Here is a 12287-nt window from a genome sequence, read left to right as displayed (position 1 = left end):
TGGACTGGAAAAAAAAAGACAATTCACCTCCACTGAGTCTTTTCCTTTCACAGATATACCCTAACATAAAGTGCAACCAATTTAATTTGTCTCTGAGGGAAGATGCTGCAAAGTTTTTCACCACCTCCTCAGCGCTAACGAAGTGAGGCGCCTAAATATCTCTTTAGCTCTTCAGCTCTTCCCAGCCACCGTTATTCATACTTAACCAGTTCCTCTCCACAGATGACGTTTCCATAGTACCACGGCCCCACAGCGTTCCACAGAGTATGTGAACATCTGTATTTATAACCTTCCAGACAGTTCCTCACCTTTATATTGATTCAACTCGATTTTTTTTTTCTTTCTATGTGTTAATCAGCACAGTCGCAGCGGGGTTTGTAGGGAGTCTGTCCAACAGTGCCACCATTCTAGTCTCTGGCGTCTTGCCAGAGACATACTAATGCGCCACTCACGTCTCCAACTTCCATGCTCAATGTCCAAGTTAAATAGTCTGTGTATATTTACATTATTCATTTTTTGTCAGCATTTCGAAGGCACAGAGGACGACCTCGATCAATCTTTCCTCTAATGAAAACACGCTCAAGTCTGTCAAGTCGCCTATCATTTTTGAGCACTCGAACTGTCCTGGAATCATTATTGGCTGAATGGAGACAGGAAGTGATGCTAAATTATTAGAGGAGCTGTGCCTACCAATGTTGTGAAAGATTAAACAAAGATATGCGATGGATATGAACATCAAAACAAACCTCAAAATTACATTTGTAATCATAGAATCGTACAGTGCAGCAGGAGGCCATTTGGCTTATCAGAGAATCATAGAAGTTTACAGCATGGAAGATATTTCGGCCCATCATATCTATTGTGTTCCTAACACAGATGAGGCTGCACACAGGGAGGTTAAAGTAACAGTGACCTCAGTCTTTAATAAGACACTCCAGAGTGAGCAACAGGCCTGAGGGGCCGGCTTAGATACAGTGCTCCCAAGGGATGCTGGGATCCCTTGGAACTTCAGGGGATGAGCTCCCTGGTGGCGGAACATGGGAGTGCATGCTTTACAGATACACATCATTCCCACCCCAAAGTCAAAGTGAAAACTATTTACAAGGTGAGGCGGTTGGGAGCCTTTCTTTCCCTGGTGGACCGCCTCGGTACAAATGTCTGTTCTTTCCACCTCTGTGGTGGGCATTGGTAGCCGACTGAGAGCATCCACACAGTTCTCGGTGCTTGGCCTGTGGCGGATAGTATAGAAACATAGAAACATAGAAAATAGGTGCAGGAGTAGGCCATTCGGCCCTTCTAGCCTGCACCGCCATTCAATGAGTTCATGGCTGAACATGCAACTTCAGTACCCCATTCCTGCTTTCTCACCATACCCCTTGATCCCCCTAGTAGTAAGGACTTCATCTAACTCCTTTTTGAATATATTTAGTGAATTGGCCTCAACAACTTTCTGTGGTAGAGAATTCCACAGGTTCACCACTCTCTGGGTGAAGAAATTCCTCCTCATCTCGGTCCTAAATGGCTTACCCCTTATCTTTAGACCGTGTCCCCTGGTTCTGGACATCCCCAACATTGGGAACATTCTAACTGCATCTAACCTGTCGAACCCCGTCAGAATTTTAAACGTTTCTATGAGGTTCCCTCTCATTCTTCTGAACTCCAGTGAATACAAGCCCAGTTGATCCAGTCTTTCTTGATAGGTCAGTCCCGCCATCCCGGGAATCAGTCTGTGAACCTTCGCTGCACTCCCTCAATAGCAAGAATGTCCTTCCTCAGGTTAGGCGACCAAAACTGTACACAATACTCCAGGTGTGGCCTCACCAAGGCCCTGTACAACTGTAGCAACACCTCCCTGCCCCTGTACTCAAATCCCCTCGCTATGAAGGCCAACATGCCATTTGCTTTCTTAACCGCCTGCTGTACCTGCATGCCAACCTTCAATGACTGATGTACCATGACACCCAGATCTCTTTGCACCTCCCCTTTTCCTAATTTGTCACCATTCAGATAATAGTCTGTCTCTCTGTTTTTACCACCAAAGTGGATAACCTCACATTTATCCACATTATACTTCATCTGCCATACATTTGCCCACTCACCTAACCTATCCAAGTCGCTCTGCAGCCTCATAGCATCCTCCTCGCAGCTCACACTGCCACCCAACTTAGTGTCATCCGCAAATTTGGAGATACTACATTCAAAACCCTCGTCTAAATCATTAATGTACAGTGTAAACAGCTGGGGCCCCAGCACAGAACCTTGCGGTACCCCACTAGTCACTGCCTGCCATTCTGAAAAGTACCCATTTACTCCTACTCTTTGCTTCCTGTCTGCCAACCAGTTCTCAATCCACGTCAGCACACTACCCCCAATCCCATGTGCTTTAACTTTGCACATTAATCTCTTGTGTGGGACCTTGTCGAAAGCCTTCTGAAAGTCCAAATATACCACATCAACTGGTTCTCCCTTGTCCACTCTGCTGGAAACATCCTCAAAAAATTCCAGAAGATTTGTCAAGCATGATTTCCCTTTCACAAATCCATGCTGACTTGGACCTATCATGTCACCTCTTTCCAAATGCACTGCTATGACATCCTTAATAATTGATTCCATCATTTTACCCACTACTGAGGTCAGGCTGACTGGTCTATAATTCCCTGTTATCTCTCTCCCTCCTTTTTTAGAAAGTGGGGTTACATTGGCCACCCTCCACTCCATAGGAACTGATCCAGAGTCAATGGAATGTTGGAAAATGACTGTCAATACATCCACTATTTCCAAGGCCACCTCCTTAAATACTCTGGGATGCAGTCCATCAGGTCCTGGGGATTTATCGGCCTTCAATCCCATCAATTTCCCCAACACAATTTCCCGACTAATAACGATTTCCCTCAGTTCCCCCTCCTGACTAGACCCTCCGACCCCTTTTATATCCGGAAGGCTGTTTGTGTCCTCCTTAGTGAATACCGAACCAAAGTACTTGTTCAATTGGTCCGCCATTTCTTTGTTCCCCGTTATGACTTCCCCTGATTCTGACTGCAGGGGACCTACTTTTGTCTTTACTAACCTTTTTCTCTTTACATATCGATAGAAACTTTTGCAATCCGTCTTAATGTTCCCTGCAAGCTTCTTCTCGTACTCCATTTTCCCTGCCCTAATCAAACCCTTTGTCCCCGGGTTCGCTGCTATTTCTGGCCAATTTGTATGCCACTTCCTTGGCTTTAATACTATCCCTGATTTCCCTTGATAGCCACGGTTGAGCCACCTTCCCTTTTTTATTTTTACGCCAGACAGGAATGTACAATTGTTGTAGTTCATCCATGCGGTCTCTAAATGTCTGCCATTGCCCATCCACAGTCAACCCCTTAAGTATCATTCGCCAATCTATCCTAGCCAATTCACGCCACATACCTTCAAAGTTACCCTTCTTTAAGTTCTGGACCATGGTCTCTGAATTAACTGTTTCATTCTCCATCCTAATGCAGAATTCCACCATATTATGGTCACTCTTCCCCAAGGGGCCTCGCACAACGAGATTGCTAATTAATCCTCTCTCGTTACACAACACCCAGTCTAAGATGGCCTCCCCCCTAGTTGGTTCCTCGACATATTGGTCTAGAAAACCATCCCTTATGCACTCCAGGAAATCCTCCTCCACCGTATTGCTTCCAGTTTGGTTAACCCAATCTATGTGCATATTAAAGTCACCCATTATAACTGCTGCACCTTTATTGCACGCACCCCTAATTTCATGTTTGATGCCCTCCCCAACATCACTACTACTGTTTGGAGGTCTGTACACAACTCCCACTAACGTTTTTTGCCCTTTGCTGCTCTGCAGCTCTACCCATATAGATTCCACATCATCCAAGCTAATGTCCTTCCGAACTATTGCCTTAATTTCCTCCTTAACCAGCAATGCTACCCCACCTCCTTTTCCTTTTATTCTATCTTTCCTGAATGTTGAATACCCCTGGATGTTGAGTTCCCAGCCCTGATCATCCTGGAGCCACGTCTCCGTAATCCCAATCACATCATATTTGTTAACATCTATTTGCACAGTTAATTCATCCACCTTATTACGGATACTCCTTGCATTAAGACACAAAGCCTTCAGCCTTGTTTTTTTAACACCCTTTGTCCTTTTAGAATTTTGCTGTACAATGGCCCTTTTTGTTCTTTGCCTTGGGTTTCTCTGCTCTCCACTTTTCCTCATCTCCTTTCTGTCTTTTCGATTTTGCCTCCTTTTTGTTTCCCTCTGTCTCCCTGCATTGGTTCCCATCCCCCTGCCATATTAGTTTAACTCCTCCCCAACAGCACTAGCAAACACTCCCCCTAGGACATTGGTTCTGGTCCTGCCCAGGTACAGACCGTCCGGTTTGCACTGGTCCCACCTCCCCCAGAACCGGTTCCAATGCCCCAGGAATTTGAATCCCTCCCTGCTGCACCACTGCTCAAGCCACGTATTCATCTGCGCTATCCTGCGATTCCTACTCTGACTAGCACGTGGCACTGGTAGCAATCCCGAGATTACTACTTTTGAGGTCCTACTTTTTAATTTAGCTCCTAGCTCCTTAAATTCATTTCGTAGGACCTCATCCCTTTTTTTACCTATGTCGTTGGTACCAATGTGCACCACGACAACTGGCTGATCTCCCTCCCTTTTCAGAATGTCCTGCACCCGCTCCGAGACATACTTGACTCTTGCACCAGGGAGGCAACATACCATCCTGGAGTCTCGGTTGCGGCCGCAGAAACGCCTATCTATTCCCCTTACAATTGAATCCCCTATCACTATCGCTCTCCCACTCTTTTTCCTGCCCTCCTGTGCAACAGAGCCAGCCACGGTGCCATGAACTTGGCTGCTGCTGCCCTCCCCTGATGAGTCATCCCCCTCAACAGTACCCAAAGCAGTGTATCTGTTTTGCAGGGGGATGACCACAGGGGACTCCTGCACTCCCTTCATTGCACTGCTCTTCCTGTTGGTCTTCCATTCCCTATCTGGCTGTGGACCCTTTCCCTGTGGTATGACCAACTCGCTACACGTGATACTCACGTCATTCTCAGCATCGTGGATGCTCCAGAGTGAATCCACCCTCAGCTCCAACTCCGCAACGCGGTCCGTCAGGAGCTGGAGGAGGATACACTTCCTGCACACGTAGTCGTCAGGATCACTGGTGTCGTCCCTGAGTTCCCACATGGTACAGGAGGAGCATAACACCCGACCGAGATCTCCTGCCATGACTTAACCCTTAGATACACTTAAATTGGCAACAACAATGTTAAAGTTTACTCACTATTGTAGAAGAGAAAAAAGAAAAATTATTCACCAATCACCACCAATCACTTACCCCCTTGGCTGTGACGTCACCTTTTGATTTCTTTCTACTTCTTTTTTGCCTTCTCTCCCGCTGTAGCTGCACAGGTACGCCTCTCGCTGCCGCTGAGCCTTTATAGGCCTCACCAATCACGAACTCCCGCCTCTCGGACTGCCGCCGCCTCTCGCTGCCGCTGAGCCTTTATAGGCCTCACCAACCACGAACTCCCGCCTCTCGGACTGCCGCCGCCTCTCGCTGCCGCTGAGCCTTTATAGGCCTCACCAACGCCAGGAACTCCTGCCTCTCGGACTGCCGCCGCCTCTCGCTGCCGCTGGGCCTTTATAGGCCTCACCAACCACGAACTCCCGCCTCTCGGACTGCCGCCGCCTCTCGCTGCCGCTGGGCCTTTATAGGCCTCACCAACGCCAGGAACTCCCGCCTCTCGGACTGCCGCCGCCTCTCGCTGCCGCTGAGCCTTTATAGGCCTCACCAACCACGAACTCCCGCCTCTCGGACTGCCGCCGCCTCTCGCTGCCGCTGAGCCTTTATAGGCCTCACCAACGCCAGGAACTCCCGCCTCTCGGACTGCCGCCGCCTCTCGCTGCCGCTGGGCCTTTATTGGCCTCACCAACGCCAGGAACTCCCGCCTCTCGGACTGTCGCCGCCTCTCGCTGCCGCTGGGCCTTTATAGGCCTCACCAACGCCAGGAACTCCCGCCTCTCGGACTGCCGCCGCCTCTCGCTGCCGCTGGGCCTTTATAGGCCTCACCAATGCCAGGAACTCCCACCTCTCGGACTGTCGCCGAGCCTTTATAGGCCTCACCAACGCCAGGAACTCCCGCCTCTCGGACTGCCGCCGCCTCTCGCTGCCGCTGAGCCTTTATAGGCCTCACCAACGCCAGGAACTCCCGCCTCTCGGAGTTATATGCTGATAGCATGAGTGCCCACCTTTGTCTGCGGGCTGAGGCATTAGTATTTATCCTCTTGTTTTCAGCGAACAGGGATGTGAGGGGCTTGTGATCGGTTTCCAGCTCAAATTTGAGGCCAAACAGATACTGATGCATTTTCTTTACCCCGAACACACACGCTAATAAGACCATAAGAATTAGGAACAGGATCAGGCCATCTAGCCCCTCGAGCCTGCTCCGCCATTCAACAAGATCATGGCTGATCTGGCTGTGGACTCAGCTCCACTTACCCGCCCGCTCCCCGTAACCCTTAATTCCCTTATTGGTTAAAAATCTATCTATCTGTGATTTGAATACATTCAATGAGCTAGCCTCAACTGCTTCCTTGGGCAGAGAATTCCACAGATTCAGAACCCTCTGGGAGAAGAAATTCCTTCTCAACTCGGTTTTAAATTGGCTCCCCCGTATTTTGAGGTTGTGCCCCCTAGTTCTAGTCTCCCCGACCAGTGGAAACAACCTCTCTGCCTCTATCTTGTCTATCCCTTTCATTATTTTTAATGTTTCTATAAGATCACCCCTCATCCTTCTGAACTCCAACGAGTAAAGACCCAGTCTACTCAATCTATCATCATAAGATAACCCTCTCATCTCCGGAATCAGCCTAGTGAATCGTCTCTGTACCCCCTCCAAAGCTAGTATATCCTTCCTTAAGTAAGGTGATCAAAACTGCACGCAGTACTCCAGGTGCGGCCTCACCAATACCCTATACAGTTGCAGCAGGACCTCCCTGCTTTTGTACTCCATCCCTCTCGCAATGAAGGCCAACATTCCATTCGCCTTCCTGATTACCTGCTGCACCTGCAAACTAACTTTTTGGGATTCATGCACAAGGACCCCCAGGTCCCTCTGCACCCCAGCATGTTGTAATTTCTCCCCATTTAAATAATATTCTCTTTTCCTGTTTTTTTTTCCAAGGTGGATGACCTCACATTTTCCGACATTGTAATCCATCTGCCAAACCTTAGCCCATTCGCTTAACCTATCTAAATCTCTTTGCAGCCTCTCTGTGTCCTCTGCACAACCCGCTTTCCCACTAATCTTTGTGTCATCTGCAAATTTTGTTGCACTACACTCTGTCCCTTCTTCCAGGTCATCTTTATATATTGTAAACAGTTGTGGTCCCAGCACCGATCCCTGTGGCACACCACTAACCACCGATTTCCAACCCGAAAAGGACCCATTTATCCCGACTCTCTGCTTTCTGTTAGCCAGCCAATTCTCTATCCATGCTAATACATTTCCTCTGACTCCGCGTACCTTTATCTTCTGCAGTAACAATTTGTGTGGCACCTTATCGAATGCCTTTTGGAAATCTAAATACACCACATCCATCGGTACACCTCTATCCACCATGCTCGTTATATCCTCAAAGAATTCCAGTAAATTTGTTAAACATAATTTCCCCTTCATGAATCCATGTTGCGTCTGCTTGATTGCACTATTCCTATCGAGATGTCCCGCTATTTCTTCCTTAATGATAGCTTCAAGCATTTTCCCCACTACAGATGTTAAACTAACTGGCCTATAGTTACTTGCCTTTTGCCTGCCCCCTTTTTTAAACAGAGGCGTTACATTAGCTGCTTTCCAATCCGCTGGTACCTCCCCAGAGTCCAGAAAATGTTGGTAGATTATAACGAATGCATCTGCGATAATTTCCGCCATCTCTTTTAATATCCTGGGATGCATTTCATCCGGACCAGGGGACTTGTCTACCTTGAGTCCCATTAGCCTGTCCAGCAGTAACCCCCGAGTGATAGTGATTGTCTCAAGGTCCTTCCTTCCCACATTCCTGTGACCAGCAATTTTTGATATGGTTTTTGTGTCTTCCACTGTGAAGACCAAAGCAAAATAATTGTTTAAGGTCTCACCCATTTCCACATTTCCCATTATTAAATCCCCCTTCTCATTTTCTAAGGGACCAACATTTATTTTAGTCACTCTTTTCCGTTTTATATATCTGTAAAAGCTTTTACTATCCGTTTTTATGTTTTGCGCAAGTTTACTTTCGGAATCTATCTTTCCTTTCTTTTCTTTCCTTTCCTTTTCTCGTTCTCAATCATGCTGTAGGCCCTCTCAGCCTTAAACAAGCTCCTGGAAGCATAGGCGACAGGTTGCAACTTCCCCGCAATGTTAGCTTGTTGTAATCCACACCTGACTCCGTACGACGACGCGTCACATGCTAGCACAAGTCTTTTACACGGGTTATACAATACAAGCAACTTGTTGGAGCATAAAATGTTTCTGGCTTTCTCAAAAGCAATTACTTGTTTTTTTTCCCCATACCCAGTTCTCACCTTTGCGCAATAATACATGTAGGGGCTCTAAAAGGGTGCTTAACCCCGGTAGGAAGTTACCAAAATAGTTGAGGAGTCCCAGGAACGATCGCAGCTCCGTGACGTTTTGTGGTCTGGGTGCGTTCCTGATAGCCTCTGTCTTGGCATCTGTGGCCCTCAAACTTTCAATGGTGGCGGTGGCGGTGCTTCCCGACATTATTTCACATTCAATCCATTTTGAAAAAGCATCCACCACCACCAGGAACATTTTACCAAGAAACGGGCCCGCATAGTCGACATAGATCCTCGACCATGGTCTGGAGGGCCCGGACCATAAACATAGTGGTGCCTCTCTGGGCACGTTGCTCAACTGAGCGCATATGCTGCATTGCCATACACAGGACTCTAAGTCAGAGTCGATACCGGGCCACCACACGTGGGATCTGGCTATCGCTTTCATCATTACTATACCCGGGTGTGTGCTGTGGAGATCCGAGATGAATGTCTCCCTGCCCTTTTTTGGTAGCACTACGCGGTTACCCCACAACAGGCAGTCTGCCTGAATGGACAGCTCGTCCTTTCGCCGCTGGAATGGCTTGATTGGCTCTTGCATTTCAACGGAGATGCTGGCCTAGCTCCCATGCAGTACACAGTTTTTTACAAGGGACAGCAGAGGATCTTGGCTGGTCCAAGTCCTAATCTGGTGGGCCGTGACAGGTGATTTATCATTTTCAAACGCTTCCATGACCATCAACAAGTCTGCAGGCTGCGCCATTTCCACCTCCGTTAAATAGTTACTTTATAATCGCCGCAAATCCTGACCGTGCCATCACTTTTGAATACTGGAACAATCGGGCTGGCCCACTCACTGAATTCCAATGGGGAGATGATGCCCTCGTGTTGCAGCCTGTCCAGCTCGATTTCCACTCTTTCCCTCATCATGTGAGTTACCGCTCGCTCTTTGTGGTGAATGGGTCGTGCCTCTGGGACCAAGTGGCTCCTCACCTTCGCCCCGGAAAGGTTTCCAATGCCTGGCTCAAAAAGGGAAGGAAATCTGTTCAGAAACTGAGGCCTCATCGACATGTGATAGTGCTCGGATGTCATCCCAGTTCTAGCGGATTTTGCCCAGCCAGGTTTTTCCAAACAGTGTGGGGCCATCGCCTGGAGTGGCAGTTCGTGCACCGTGCCTTCATAGGTGACCTTGACCATGGCCCTGCCCAGGACAGTGATGAGCTCTTTGGTGTACGTTCTCAGTTTCGTGTGGATGGGGCTCAGGGCTGGTCTGAATGCCTTGTTGCACCACAGTCTCTCAAACATCTTTTTACTCATGATGGATTGGCTAGCGCCAGTGTCCAGTTCCATGGCTATGGGTAAACCATTCAATTTTACGTTTAGCATTATAGGTGGACATTTCATCAAAAATGTGTGCACCCCATGTACTTCAGCATCTGCCTCCTCTCTCTGAGGCTCGAGATTGCTTTGATCCACCATGGACCAATCTTCCTCGGTAACGTGGTGGTTAGCAGGTTTTGCAGAGCTTGCAGCTTGTTTGCAAGCTCGTTGGAGGTGCCCCATTGTTCCACAGCTCTTGCAAACATACCCTTTGAAGCGGCATGAATAGGCTGAATGGAAGCCTCCACAACGCCAACAAGGTGTGAATTGCCTTGCTGATGGTCATGGAAGCGTTTGAAAATGATAAATCACCTGTCACGGCCCACCAGATTAGGACTTGGGCCAGCCAAGATCCCCTTTGTTGGGGACTCTGAGTCATCTGGATCACCTGAGGCCTGTTGACAGTTGCAGACTCGTGGGTTCTGCCCTGTACATTTCTGCTCACAAACACAGTTCCAGTTAATTTATGAACATTGCTAGCACTTGTGTGCTGAGAGATTTGTTTGGTGTTATCACTGGTGGACATTAACGCCTGTGCTATCGCAATGGCCTTACTGAGGGTCGGTGTCTCTACAGTCAAAAATTTTCGTAGGATGGTCTCGTGGCCAATGCCCAGTACAAAAAAGTCTCTGAGCATTTGCTCCAGGTAGCCATCAAACTCACATTGTCCTGCAAGTCGCTTTAGCTCGGTGACGTAGCTTGCCACTTCCTGACCTTCAGATCGCTGGCACGTGTAGAACCGATACCGCGCCATCAGCACGCTCTCCCTCGGGTTAAGATGCTCCCGAACCAGAGTACACAGCTCCTCATATGACTTATCTGTGGGTTTCACCAGAGCCAGAAGATTCTTCATGAGGCTGTAGGTCGGTGCCCCGCAGACTGTGAGGAGGACCCCTCTCCTTTTTGCAGCGCTTCCTTCTCCATCCAGCTCGTTGGCTACAAAGTACTGGTCTAGCCGTTCGACATAGGTTTACCAGTCCTCACCCTCCGAGAACTTCTCCAGGATGCCCACAGTTTGCTGCATCTTTGCGTTGGATTCGTATTCTCGTTGCCAGTTATTGTGTTCCTAACACAGATGAGACTCCACACAGGGAGGTTAAAGTAACAGTGACCTCAGTCTTTAATAAGACACTCCAGAGTGAGGAACAGGCCTTAGGGGCCGGCTTATATCCAGTGCTCTCAAGGGATGCTGGGATGCGCTCCCTGGTGGCAGAACATGGGAGTGCATGCTTTACAGATACACAACAGTATCCATGCCGACCAACAAGAGACTATCCAGCCTAATCCCACTTTCCAGCTCTCGGTCTGTAACCCTATAGGTTATGGCACTTCAGTTGCACATCCAAGTACCTTTTAAATGTGATGAGGGATCCTGCCTCTGTCACCCTTTGAGGCAGTGAGTTCCAGACGCCCACAACCCTCTGCGTGAAGAAATTTCCCCTCAAATCCCCTCTAAACCTTCTACCAATTACTTAAAATTTATACTTATGCCTGCTCTATTCAATTCGCCCCACTCACCCGCTCTTTCCCCATAGCCTTGCAAATTCTTCCTAATGTATGTGGGTCTGTTAAATTACACTAGGAGCTCTATCTGGGTAAAGATCAGGGAAAGACCTACTGACCCAGCCTGTCCCGCACAGTTCTGATGCCTTATGTAGTACAGACACTCCCCACTCCATCCAGAGGCATGCAATCTCCTGGGAGAGACAAAGAAACAGATAAAAACTCAGGCTGGATGCTGGAAATCTGAAATAAAAACAGAAAACGCTGGAAACACTCAGCAGGTCAGGCAGCATCTGTAGAGAGAGAAATTGAGTTAATGTTTCAGGTCGATGATCTTTCATCAGAACTGGAAAAAGAATGAGATGTAAAAGGTTTTAAGCAAGCAGAGAGGCATGGAAAGTGGGAGGGGAGGAAAGAACAAACAGAAAGGTCTGTGATAGGGTGAAAGGCAGGAGAGATTAGTGAGACAAATAGGATGATGGTGCAATTCAAAAGGAGATGGTAATGGGACAAGTAAATAAACAAAAGATGGGTCTAGAGGAGCTGTAAATGGCAACAGCAGACTAATTACCAGCATCCGCTGTCCAATAAAATGGGAGCTATTCTCAAATGAAGAGTGATGAAGTATCTTCGTAAAGTCATCACTTTTTTCTTGAATTGCTTTTAATCTTGATATTGTAAGGACAATACTCAAGAAGTCGGACTGTATGAAAAGTTGATTATCATAACTCCGATCCCTCAGTCAATTTAACGCCGAAGCGAAAATCCTGGATTTCTGCTAGTTTTCTCATCGCATCCACTTAGGTGAAAAAATAATGCCGTAGGTGAATGTCT

At 47.8% G+C, this 12287-nt stretch overlaps 1 protein-coding gene across 1 annotated transcript in view; it reads right to left on the bottom strand.

The window, feature by feature from the left end:
- The window catches only part of LOC139266570 (protein eyes shut homolog), a 262566-nt gene that overhangs the window by 145879 nt on the left and 104400 nt on the right, over positions 1 to 12287 (bottom strand). The window lies entirely within an intron of this gene.

This window comes from Pristiophorus japonicus, chromosome 7 (assembly GCF_044704955.1).
Source record: "Pristiophorus japonicus isolate sPriJap1 chromosome 7, sPriJap1.hap1, whole genome shotgun sequence".
NCBI classification, from domain to species: domain Eukaryota; kingdom Metazoa; phylum Chordata; class Chondrichthyes; family Pristiophoridae; genus Pristiophorus; species Pristiophorus japonicus.
Note: the sequence above shows the minus strand (reverse complement) of the source record. Positions and strands in the feature narration are given on the sequence as shown.